The sequence below is a fragment of the Cygnus atratus genome, chromosome 2 (genome assembly GCF_013377495.2).
Source record: "Cygnus atratus isolate AKBS03 ecotype Queensland, Australia chromosome 2, CAtr_DNAZoo_HiC_assembly, whole genome shotgun sequence".
NCBI lineage: Eukaryota > Metazoa > Chordata > Aves > Anseriformes > Anatidae > Cygnus > Cygnus atratus.
Genome location: NC_066363.1, coordinates 139,524,156 through 139,536,825, shown reverse-complemented (window position 1 = coordinate 139,536,825; position 12,670 = coordinate 139,524,156).

Here is a 12,670-nt window from a genome sequence, read left to right as displayed (position 1 = left end):
CTTCAGAAGCATCCAAAATAAAAGCCCTCAGTTATTCATCCAGGTGACAGTGAACTTCCAGGACACAATGTGCTAGAGACGGTGGGGAAGACTTCTCAGTTAGTCTAACAAGTGGTAACCACAAGTGGCTCTGAGAAGATCTGAGAAGTTACTGCACTTCAGCTCTGAATGAGCAACTTCTCATCTCAGACAGGGTAACTGATCATTCCCGTGGTAATTTCTCATTGCTTAAACCATCAGTGGAGGGTTGTCTAATGTAGGAAAAAGGAGGATTTCAAATCACTGCAGGACCTTCTAAGGAGAATGTAGAGACTTTACTGTGAGCCTGGATGATGCTTCTGTCATGAGACATGCTTAACTTGAAGGATGTTGACTCAGAGAGGCAGCGCTGACATGACTGGGAGAAAGAACGGAGAGAAAACTTTTCAGCAAATGTTGGTCACAGAAGAGCCTGGAGATGTTACAGGAATTAACTCTCTTTGCGTGCATCCTGCTGTGGCCAGGGCAACAGGACCTTGTGTCATCTCTATAAATAAACAGAGCCACATCAGAGATATCTGGCTCTGTGATCAAGTTCTCCTTCTAAATCAAATGACATGAACTATGCCAGTCACTTTGATCAAAAAGGTGTAAGACATGGTCATTTCTGGAAGGATTAATTTGTTGATTTTTCATAGAATCACAGAATGGTTTGGGTTGGGAGGGACCTTAAAACTCATCTAATTCAAACCCTTGGGCAGGGACACCTTCCACTAGACCAGATTACTCAAAGCCCCACCCAACCTGGCCCTTTCCAGATTTATAATTAAAAGTAACCCAGACTTTACAATTTTTTAAGACCAGAGATAAATGAAAAACATTGCCTTTCATGTGAGGAATATCATATGAACCTGCATTAGTCCCTAATCCATCCAGTTCCAAATTCAGCTTTGGACAGCTTACAACTGTTTGTGAAGGCATTAGCCCTGCTGTAGCTTATCTTCAAAATGTCAAGGTTGGTCTCTTCTAGAGCAGGATCACTGCATCCATACTGCAGAGCTGTGGAGCTTGGTTTGGTCCACATTCAGCAGGCTTTCCACCATCTCATCCCTTGGCCTTTTCTGGAAGTATGACACTTTCCTGTCTCGTGTAAGGCACACGACTGCTCCAGCAGATTCTACAAAAGGTGTCTGCATGCTCCCCATGCTGATAACCACTTACTGCAAGAACATGCTGCCCACCATTGCTGCTGTTGTGCCATTGTGACTGCTTTTTATTGACTCTACCATGCCACATCTGACTCCTACACTTGAATGAAGTCTCTCCTGAAAACCTGCAAACATGAGACTAAGTAGACATTTGGCAAGTAGAACAGCCATCCATCCTAGAGGGGTCAGCATGTGGGCAGGCTGTTGCCAAAAACGTGAACCATCGGTTCAGGTTCAGGAGCTTTAAATGATTAGATTCAGGAATCTGATGATCCTTAAGGTCCCTCCCATCCCAAACTATTCTATGTTTCTATGATAACTTTCACTGGGGACTCACCAGGACTGTATCCTTGCCAGTTTCTCTGTAGTTCAGAAAAAAATTGTGACCAGGATAGCAGTGTCCCTGTTGGGACCAGGATGACCAGGACTGGATACCAAATTCTTGCATGTGGGGGCCATATCCAACAGCTGATGGGGGCAGGTGGCAGAAGCCCATGGCAGAGGGATATGCTCTGAAACCTCATCACCTGTAAGACCACCAATTTATGTCTACATAAGTATGATTATGGTGGAAGTTTCTGAAGCCATAGTCCAGATTGTTTGCCCTTAAGTGCACTGGGTTTGTTTATAAATTGACAACTTACTAGTGACATTGCCATAAATAGTAACTAGAAACAGAATATTGTGTCTGTGTGTGTTTGAATGTGTGCTTTCTAGGGTTATTATATTTGTAAAGTGACAGAATTGACTCTAAAACAAGGATGTACGTGTGACTAGGGTGTGCTAAAAAAAACATTCATTAGGTTATCAGGAAGCTACATCTCTATGCTGATTGAAGGAAAACAGGGGGTTGTAACAGGAGCCCCTGAAAGTACAAGCACAGGATGACAGTAGAGGCCTTCCAAGTGCAAGTGCAGAATGATGGTAGAGGCGCCATGACTGTAAGCACAAATCACACATCTGCGTGGTCAGCTATTACTCACTAAAGGAAAACGAGCCTGTGAATTAGGTTAAACCTGTTTTAGGGATAACAAAGAGAGCAAAAACGGAGCCTCCAGCATAAGTAAATGATACTATATATAGCAAATTCAGATATAGCGTGGAATTGCAAACCAACGGGGAAAGAGCAAGTAAGCAGACTGCATTAGAAACCACATAAAAATGACTCCAAACAGCCCCAGAGTAATGAAGAAGCCCCTCAGCATTGATGTCATATTCCTGGAGGAGATGAGGTGAAAAACTATGGACACAAGCCTCATATTCCTCAGAGGCTGTAATTCCCTGCTTCCATCTTGGAGCAGGCTGGTGCCCTGACGCAGAGGGGCAGGGCAGGATGAGCACAGCCCCAGACAGCTGGGTGGGTGCTGAGCAGCGTGTAGCAGGTTTAGCTGAATCCCCACTGGGAATGAGCTGTAGCAACTGAACAATTTGGACTGTCTTTGTTAGTATATCGTTTTATAACCAGACTGATGGTAATTCTTTTATTGGACAGTTAACTTTTTTATGAGCCTAGCAATAAATTCTTGTCTGTGCATATATGAAATGTGTTTCTTTAGCCCCTATAAATTGTATTGACTGCTTAGTCTGGTACCCTGTCCTTGAGGACTGGCAGTTAAAATTCAGTACAGACGCCGATGGAGGACACAGAGAGCCCTTCTGAGAGTCCTGTGACATTTTTGCAAACAGTGCTTTGAAGGCACAAGCCTGCAGTAATCACACAGGACCACGGTGCATTCAACATGGTCCCATGGTCGTGGCAGTCTTGCTTAAAGAATAACAGTTGATTTTACCTAGAGATGCAGAAAGATAGCACTCGTAACTTGGCAATGAGCACATAGTAGCTGAGTGTACAGCATCCATGGGCTCAGTGTGTACATATAGGTGGACAGCAGCGTGTGGAAGTGGAAAGAGTGGTGTACTGCAATGAGATATGTGCATGAAACAAATGCGAGATACCAGCAGGGCTGAGCTATGAGAAATCAAGAAATGTGTGCAGAGTTGTTCTGCCTGTAGAAGGAGGCTAGAGACTTAAAAACCAAGGGCTTGGGCTGCTGTTGGACTACCAAAATGTCATTCACCAGGAAGCTACAAGGGCAAAGCTGATAGGAGCTGGTTTTCACAGTTCATGAAAACAGCTGTGCCCCAAGGTGAATGAGTAAGGCCTTGAGTGAACTACAAATAATGCTCAAGCCAACAGCTATGAGATGCTGTGCACAGGATCAGTGTTGGAGGAGTGGGTATCGTAGGTGTGTGAAACTGTTTCCTCTGGGTGGTAGCTGTTAGTGTTAACACCATTAGATTAGCTTTAAAAGCTTGGGAACCACTACTGTTAACCTTAGATTAGCCAGAAATAAAAAGTTACCAACCCGGTTGACTGTTGTACTGGAATTTTCAATCGACAATTTGCAAACATCAATGATATCCCTAAGTTTACACTGAAGCCTTTTCCTAGGTCATCAGTATGAGGGGGCCTGAGCAAACTTCCTAAGACTGTCAGTCCCTCTTCTGCTTGGTCTCTGCATGCTCCCGGGACAACCAGAGAATGTCCTCCTGACGTGTGTGGGCTTCTGCATCAACTTTGTAGTAGGCCAAAGTCTCTGCTTATACGTGAGCAACACGCACACTAGTAAATTGGGCATGCCTTTCCTCAAGCTGGCTCTTTCCCAGAGTAATTAAAGGATTGCTCTGCAGCTTACAGGAGCTGTTTGTAACACGCTGCTGATGGTCTGTGAGACATGCCCTGGGGCACAACGCAAGGGCATCCATGGGCGTGCCGGGCTGGGAGGCCTGTGGGGTGGAAGAGGTCTCTGTAGGGCAGACGGAGACAGACACAGTATAACCCCTATCACCTGCAAGGGCAGCTCCAAGGACAGCCCTTCTCCCAGGCCAAAGCCCCGATTTATTGCACAGGGAGCTAGCTGTTTTGTTCCAGTGTTCACTGGGAGTCAGCATGCGTGTGTGCATATGTGCAGTGCAGATGGTCTGGGACTGGGTTCGAGGAGCAAGTACTGGAGCTAAGTGATTTGGCAGTATAGATTCACCCTGTGATAAAAATGGATTTGTAATATGAGATGCTGATGAGAGGGAATTGAAAAATACCTGTCTAGCACAGGCTTAAGAAGCTGCTTTCTTACCGTGGATACAATTAATGTGTGGTAGGAAAACACAGTGCCCAGACAGATAAGCAGCAATGACAGCATGCCTGCTGGAAAATGTGGCCCAGGATATATTCTGGAAGTTAATCTGCTGCATTTATTATTATTCCATATTGTCAAAAGATGGCCACAATATCAACCAAAGTCAAGGGGCAGAAAATCCTAATGTACTAGGTGTGGAATCCCAGAGCAGTAAGGTACTGCATTCCAGAGGTGGGTGTAAAATGCTTGTCTCAGCCAATTAATTTAAACATGTTATTTCACCTGAAAGGTGGTTTTGAATTAGAAACACGGATGATGAATGTCATTTGCATAGAACACTATATCTATCCACTAATGGTTAACTCCCTGCATCCCAACAGTTCCCAGAGGTTATGATACTACTTGTGCAGGCTTGTAGCTGGACAGTGAATCAATGAGAAATAACTCTGCTCCCATGCTTGGCAGCTTTGATCATGTGCTTTGCTTCCCCAAGTCCACATGTGAACTGTGCACAGGTATGCTCTCTATATGATAATGCATAGACCCACATGCTGCAAAAGTTATGTCACATTAGTACTAAAACTGTTTTGGTGGGGAACTAATCTGAGGATAAGTAGATACCACAGCACTGCAGCAGGGCTGGTTTGGGGCCATTGACGAGCTTCATCTCTTGTTGTTTTAGAATCAGATCAGCCCTTCATCCCTTGAGTGAGCAAACTGAATATTAAGGAGATAGACCTGGAAAAGTCTATCTGCCTTGCATGAGCAAATCCAAAAGTTTTGTTTTCTGGTAAGAGCAGATACGACTATAAATATTTTCATGACATTTGCATGTGACAGCTTGTGACAGCTGATAAATAACAGGCTGCTGATTACCTGAGGGACCTTTTCCCAAACTGATTTTGACTGTGAGCAAATTGTTCTTTCTACCCATGCAGTAATGCCCCAGACATATTTGCCCGTATCCAAGTATGTGGTTGTTTTGCAAAGTTTAATGGAAATTAAATTAAAGCTAAATAATACTGATTATAATGCAAGAGTGTGCAAGCAAAGCTAATTAATACAACTGGCAGCACAGCTTAGTCCTGACCTGTGACACCACTCTCATTCTTTCTCCTTCAGCCCTATTTTTCCCTAAGCAGCCACTCACAGCAATCCAAAATGGCTTCTTTCAAACATTATAGCAAGCCTGATATGGAGATTTGTAGGGACATCACACTTTCCTCTCTCAGGACTTAAATGATGTTCAATCCTCCAGAAAGAAAATAAAAGATATTATGTTCTCCCTTCTCCCTTCTTGCTTATAAACATCCTAATTCTGTCATTAAGGATAGGGTATTTCCTACTTTATAGTGTTTGCTGAGTTCTTCCGTGCAAGGAGCTGTTGCAAATAAACATGAATTTTATCCTATTAAAGTGATATATATCAACAAATGTATTTTCTGGTGAATCAGCTCACTTTTTTATCCTAAATTAATGAGCCAGTTTTGGAATTTGTTTATTCATGGGCAGGAGAATGGCTTTTAACTCTTAATGACACTCAGAGAATGCCTGAAAAAAAATATGGAAAACCAGACGGTAGGATTTGAAAAACTTGGGATGATGATAGGACAGAGCAAGAGGTCTTGCGTCTCTGCATCTTCTTCGACCAAATCTCATTCATTTCTGGTACCTATTCCACACCCTTCCCTGAGAAAATCTGGAAAGGAGACGCTTCGGAAGGCACAAGAGCAATGTGGGATATTCAGCCTGAGGACACTGGAAGTTTGATTTTGAAACATTGCAGTGTATGCATTGCAGAGTTTCTCAAAATATGAGGGTAAATTTGCATCACTGTGGAGTACAAGTGTGCTGTGGACACATTGTTTACACAGCAGTGTACATCACATAACACCTCATAAGCTTCGGTTCTAGAAATGCTCTAACAGCCCAGACTACAGCTAGGCCTCAGCAGTTTTGGTAGGTGGTGTCGAGCCTCTCTTACACCCCTGTGGGACAATCAGCTCCATAAAGCATGGGGACAGCGGTGCCCGTCTCACTCACGAGTGCCTGCTGCTTGCTGCAGTGAAGGGCTGGCAGAGCAGCCACCTCAGCACACATTCCTGGAGACGCAAGAGGAACCGAGTCCAGCAAGCCCCAGATGCTTCAGGGGCTTTGCTTGCAATGAATTCTCTCTCTTTTTCACCCCCTGCAGCAGCAAGGGCTCTGCCTCAAAGGAGCAGTCTGACCCCCAGGTTCGGAGCATCTTGCTCTCGGGGGTCCCATGGGCTCCTACATGCCTCACTGCTGGACTGTGGCTTCCTTCTACCCCCAAACTCTTTTGCTTTTTGGCACATCTGAAAGCCGTCCCTTTGTACCATTCTTCCTTTTCAATAGGAAACAAACTAGTTGCTGTGTCAGCATCTTGGCCAGGAATCAAGGAAGAACAAGCTGCTTGTCAAAGAACACCCTAGGCATAGATGATTAGGGTAGGGGTGATATTTCAGCAAGAGTAACCCTTTCTGACTTTAGGGGAAAATACTTTCTTTATTGTAAGTGGAAAGACTTGGGAAAAAAAGTATTACATGTAAAAGGCATGAGTCAATTTCTATTGCAGAGGTTAAACAATGCAGCAGCTATTTTCTCTAATCTCTGTTTTCCAGCTCAGCCAGGAGCAAGTGTATTTTATTACCTATGTATTGTATTTCCCTCATACATTTACAGTACCCGCATCAAATCATCAAGAGCAGCGGACCACATCCCTTCTGCTCTCCCCCACCCTCTGATGTTCCTGCTGAAGTGAGCTAGCCTGCTGGCTGCTAATCCTTTGCTGGCAGAGTCTTGGCGAGCACAGCTCTCGTTGATGAGCAGCTGAAGGCTGTGCTGAGAGCCTGGGCCATGCAACTGCACTATGCTGCTTTCTGCTGCCTTGCACTTGGCTGCCGTTCTTCCCACAGTACTGGGGATTTTTTAATCCTTGGACAGGTGCTGTCTAGAATTCATCATGATTTCTTTATTATAATAATAATAATAATAATTATTATTATTATTATTATCAGAGTCTCAGAAAACTCTAAAATCTTTTAATGTGGACCCAAATGCACAGTCCTCAGTAATGTCACATATATGTTGGTATGCCACTGGTGTACAAACAAAAAATAACATTTTGTACCTGTATATAGTGGCAAGGTCCCTGAGCAGAATTTGATTCTTGCTATCTCTCATGTACTTTTTTAATCTTCACCTCACATTTGGCCACCTTGTAGGGTTTGCTCATTGCACATTCATTTTAGCACATCCTAGGAGGGTCAAACACATCAAAAGATTCTTAACCTCTTCTGCAAGAAGAAGAGGATAGAGCTATATCAAACATATCAGAAATGCTTGGCTTCTTCTGCAGGAAGAAGGCAACATAGCTTCATCCTGAAGCCTGAACTGGGACTGGACTCATAGGTTATCCCACTTTGTTTTTGACTAGCATTTCTGAAAATGCTTTTCTGATGAATATAGCAAGTCCTGTTGCAATTCCTTTGGGTGTTAGCTGAGCACAGAACTGTTTCCCATGAGTCACAAGAAAAGCTACCCTTTCTGCATGTTTGAATATACAACTTCTCTATCTGTTGCCATGCCATACAGACTTTCTCCAAGATTTTGAAACGTTCCTCACCAGTAAAACACTTCTACATCGCTAACTAACAGAACCATCCTAATCCTTATACATTTTTATTATTATTATTATTTTTTTACTGTTGATCATACTCCCTTCCCATGTTTTGTCTCAGCAAACATTGTGTCTAGTGGGACAGGGACTCTCATTCTTTCTTCTTACACAGCAATCTTAGTAATGAATCTTTGGAGCATAACTGGTAAAAATGGCAAGAGAGGGAGAAGGACAAATAGCTGTCATGACCACCCAAGGAGAAGTGTGGCTTTAATTACATGAGCATGACATGCCCACCATGAGCATGTCATCCCTGTTCCCCACAGTCATTGTAACTGGATCAGCCCTGAATAGTACAAGATTAATGCTGTGTGTCAAATGCCTCTTTTATTCATAAGTTTTCTCAGGGAAGACCTACCTGGAGAACAAAAAAAGATAACTTCAGGGTTCTGGAATATTTAGTAGAGCTGGGGTTTCCATGGGTTGTGATAGACCAATAATGTGAAATGGAGAATCAGTTGTCCCTGCACCACAAGACAGGTAATACCTACTGTTTTCTTAACAAACTTGCCTAAATGTGCTTATTATATACTTATATAATATACTTATTTATCCTTAAAGTTTGTTATTTTCTAACATTAATTTTTTCCAACTTCCCTGTAAATCCATTTCTTCTTCCCAGTCAGCATAAAGAAAGGAGACAAGGATGCTTCCATCAGCGTGCTCATTTCTGCACTAAGCCAGCACACTTCCTTTGGTCTTTCCCAGTAGACTTTGCCTTCTAGACCTGCAATTGCTCTTGCTCTTCACAATTTTCTTGGAACAGGGCTGAGTACTTTAGCAGAGGCCTGCCCGAGGCTGTGTGGAAGGATCACCTCAGTGTGCACCGCATTTCTTATTCATGGAGCCAGCTCACAACTCTAATATGGTGTCTTGCTAAGGGAGATGTCTCAGATTCCCAATGTCTCCCACTTTTGCCATTACAGTAACCACCAGCTCTCCCATTTATAATTACAGAATTGCAATTCCTCTCATTTGTGACCTTGTAAGTCCTCTTTGGCAAATATAGCAATTTCTTATGGGGAATACATGTAGTTTAGTTTCTTTGATGTGGCCACAGTCCATGAGCCACAACCTGAGAAGATCAGATACAGAAATACTCTGATTCCATATAGACAGACAGTGGGAACCATTCATTATACCTTCTCAGTCTTAAAGATAAATCAACAACAAACACAGGAATGGAAAATACATACAGTAGTAAACAGATGCTTAATTTTTTTTCTTTATTTCTGTTTTCAAGTTCAAGGTCAATCTTCAATAATTTGCAGATAAAATGAGAGTACAAAAATGCTCCTTTTAGTCTAGTTTGAATCCCTATTTAACTGGGTTATTCATTATTTCCAAAGAAAACTAAGTCTGCTTTTTCAAACACTGTTTCTGTGCTCAGATTAAATAGCTCTTTCTTTTCAGACGGCATGTAAAACAGATTTCCATTCAAACATTAAAACCTTTTATACTTGGGTGTCAGAATTGAAAACACAACTCAAAGGCTCACAAAAAACTTGCATGAATTGCAGAACAGAAGTACATGTTAAAGACACAACAACGTAAACACACACAAACATACACAAATGGATTTATATGTATATCAACATAAGAGAAAGAATAAAAAAAAGTTTCTGGTTTGTACGTGATCTTCATTTAGATATCAAAAATGTATGTTTAACTTAGCACTTACGTATTGCTTAGACAATATTTGTACTTTCCTACTTTTTAGTAAAAGGTCCCAGGTTTTCCTGTTGCACAGTAGGATTGTACGTCTTCCAGTCAATGTCATGCAGTAATGGTGAAATTATGAAATATAGTGAGCATGAGAGACAAGATGAAGGAACAGTGAAAGATAAAATTACACTGAGTCACTGAGAAGGGGAATTGCCTAATGCTCTCTGCTGGTAACAGTAAATTCTCTCTCTTGTTTATCCAACATCCACTTTCTTTTGAGTGATTACATTTCTCACATATTAGAAGAAAATATATTTTACATATATATACATACCAGAATAAATTCCTATCCATACGTTGTATTGGCATTGTGGAAACATGACAAAATAAGTTTGTTTCTATTTAAAACTTGAACTAACGTAGACCATAAAAACTCTTCCAAGGTTGGCAAATAATTTCAGCAGGAAGTGTGTTGTTTCAATGCAGCTTTAGAAATCCTTCTGTGCAGCCAAGGACCGTGGAACAAATTAGGTGGCATAATATCTTTTGTGAGAAAATTACATTTCAAAAATCCTGTCATATAGGAAGACAGAGATGTCAGCAGGCTCTTCTCTGAAAGTGCGTGTCCTCTAACAAGGTTATTTTACCTCTATATTTGAGCCATTTATATTTTCAAGACACTACTTGAAGAACAGACCCTGTAAGTAAGACTCCTCACTCCAAGGAAGGCCACTGGGAATGAAGATGTCCAGATGACCCTTTGAGCTTACTTCTTCCACTAAAACCAACACAGGAATCCATTTTTAGTACTTTAAATTGTCTTGTGCAGTATAGTTTTGAGCTAGATTCTGCCACCCTTAATTATACAGAGCGGTCTTATATTTCATAAGCAAATTGGTTGTCTCTGCTAGTAGTTGTCTCTAGCAGAGGCAAAGTAAAGAAAACATAAATATAACCCAATCTACGTAGAGAGGCAGGATTCGTGTCTCCACAACGTGCTGTTAGTTCTATTAAGGTCCTTGGGAACTTACACATCAAGAGCTAATAAACTATCATCTTGGACATAAGGTAATTTCTCTTCAGTTACCACTTAATGAATAAGAACAGTAACGTGTTACAGGAAAAGAGTTTATGAGGTTGCTTGTAACTAGACATGGTTCATACTGCAAAGGCTGGATCCAGTCTTCGAATGCCCTGAAGTTATGACCTTGAAGTAGCTCAGGAAAGTTATCAAGAGCAGATAGAGAGGTCATGCAGGGCACTCAGCCTTTGTGGCTCCACAGCTGCCACCCTGATGGGGGACGCGGTCAACAAAAGCAACATAAGCACAGATAATTAGGTACCAGTGCCGTCTCCTGCTAACCACCCTGTCATATCTCATACTCTGAATAGGAGACTCAGAAGACTCCCTGGTGACTACCCATATTCAGACAGGACTATCTCTCATACCGATGTGCTGCCACCTTTCTTTTGTTGTGTGACCTAAGACAACAGATGCATCTGGTCAGCACATCAGTACGAAGTGACTTCTTAGCTAGTAAATAACCTCACTGCCAGCACCCCTTTGTATTTGTATCTGCTCACCCTAATGTCATATCTGTCCAAGGCACCTCTCTGTGGAACAGCTTTTTATGTAATGAAACTTCCCTTTTGCCTTCTTTCAAAATCCACTGTACCCTTACACATACCAGCATGGTCAATTCCTTTCTGTAGCTTTCCTGTGTCACATAGGTTTATACTGTACTCTCTCTGCATGTAAATCCTTTGAAACAGGATTGGGTTACGAGTTTGGCACAGACCTGCAATGGCTCACGGTCTGCTCTGCGCAAACAATGCAGAATCCTGAACGTGTGCTTTCAATCAGATTAGTACATGGCCACAAACAATGGCTATCCATTTCCAGATGAATATTGCTGGGCTGCTACAGCCAGTTTATTGTTAGAGTGAGTCAAGTCCCTTCCTGTCCTCTAATGTTGCAAGCAAGTTGGCAGAGAGCCAAAAGCCGGAGGGATGTATACAGACCGTACTTGTCCTACGTGTAAAACACTATTTTCCGTATTTTTTAGTTGTTTTATGTAAATATGCAGCACAAGATCGGTTTTCAGATAACGTGTTGAACTGCAGAAAGTGTAGCACATGTTTTTTGTCCCCTTTTAGGACATAAAAAATAAATATTTCTTATAAATACATATTCTATTGTATGCAAAAATCTCTTACTGATTCTGGATTTTACTTTGCCTTTGTGTTGGAATAATTAATAAACAATTCCCTATTGCATAGACGTGTTGTACTCCATGGAAGGTGTTAAGTACTCATATACCTAGCAGCAAGTCATTAAAATGATCATAATATGGAACAAATTAGGATTCAGTCCCACAGTTCTACTTATAATGATTTGCCCAATTGCAAAAAAAAAAAAAGATTACTTGCATTTCATACATGGATTTTCTTTCCAGTGCCATCTGTTTGTTATGAACAACTTTTGAGTAGTTGTTTCAAATGACCTTCTAAGGATATCCATATATGTTTGGTGGGGGAGGCAAATAAATTTACCTGTTCTATCTTCATAAAAATACAAATTCACAGAGAATATGTATTATTATTTCTATACTGAGAAGTAATATATTGAATTAATTCCTGGTCTTCACTATACTGAAAATTTATATTCCTTTTAGCTGTATATTTCTGATAAACATGGATTACTATGACACAGGAGGCATACAATGTAACTAAATACATTCTGCACACCAAATCAACTACAACTGATTGAATGGAGTTAATTTTTTGAGCTGCCATTGGCAGAATATTCTTTTAAGAGTTATGGTTATTTTCATGTAATGTTAGTGTTTACTATTTGCCCAGAGTCTAATGAATTTAGTCTGGGTCTCAACATAATTAAAGGGGCTTGTCTGAAAATCCAAAATAGCCAGAACTCTACTTGCTAGCTCAAACTAGGAACTTCAGGTAAGTCTGATTAATAT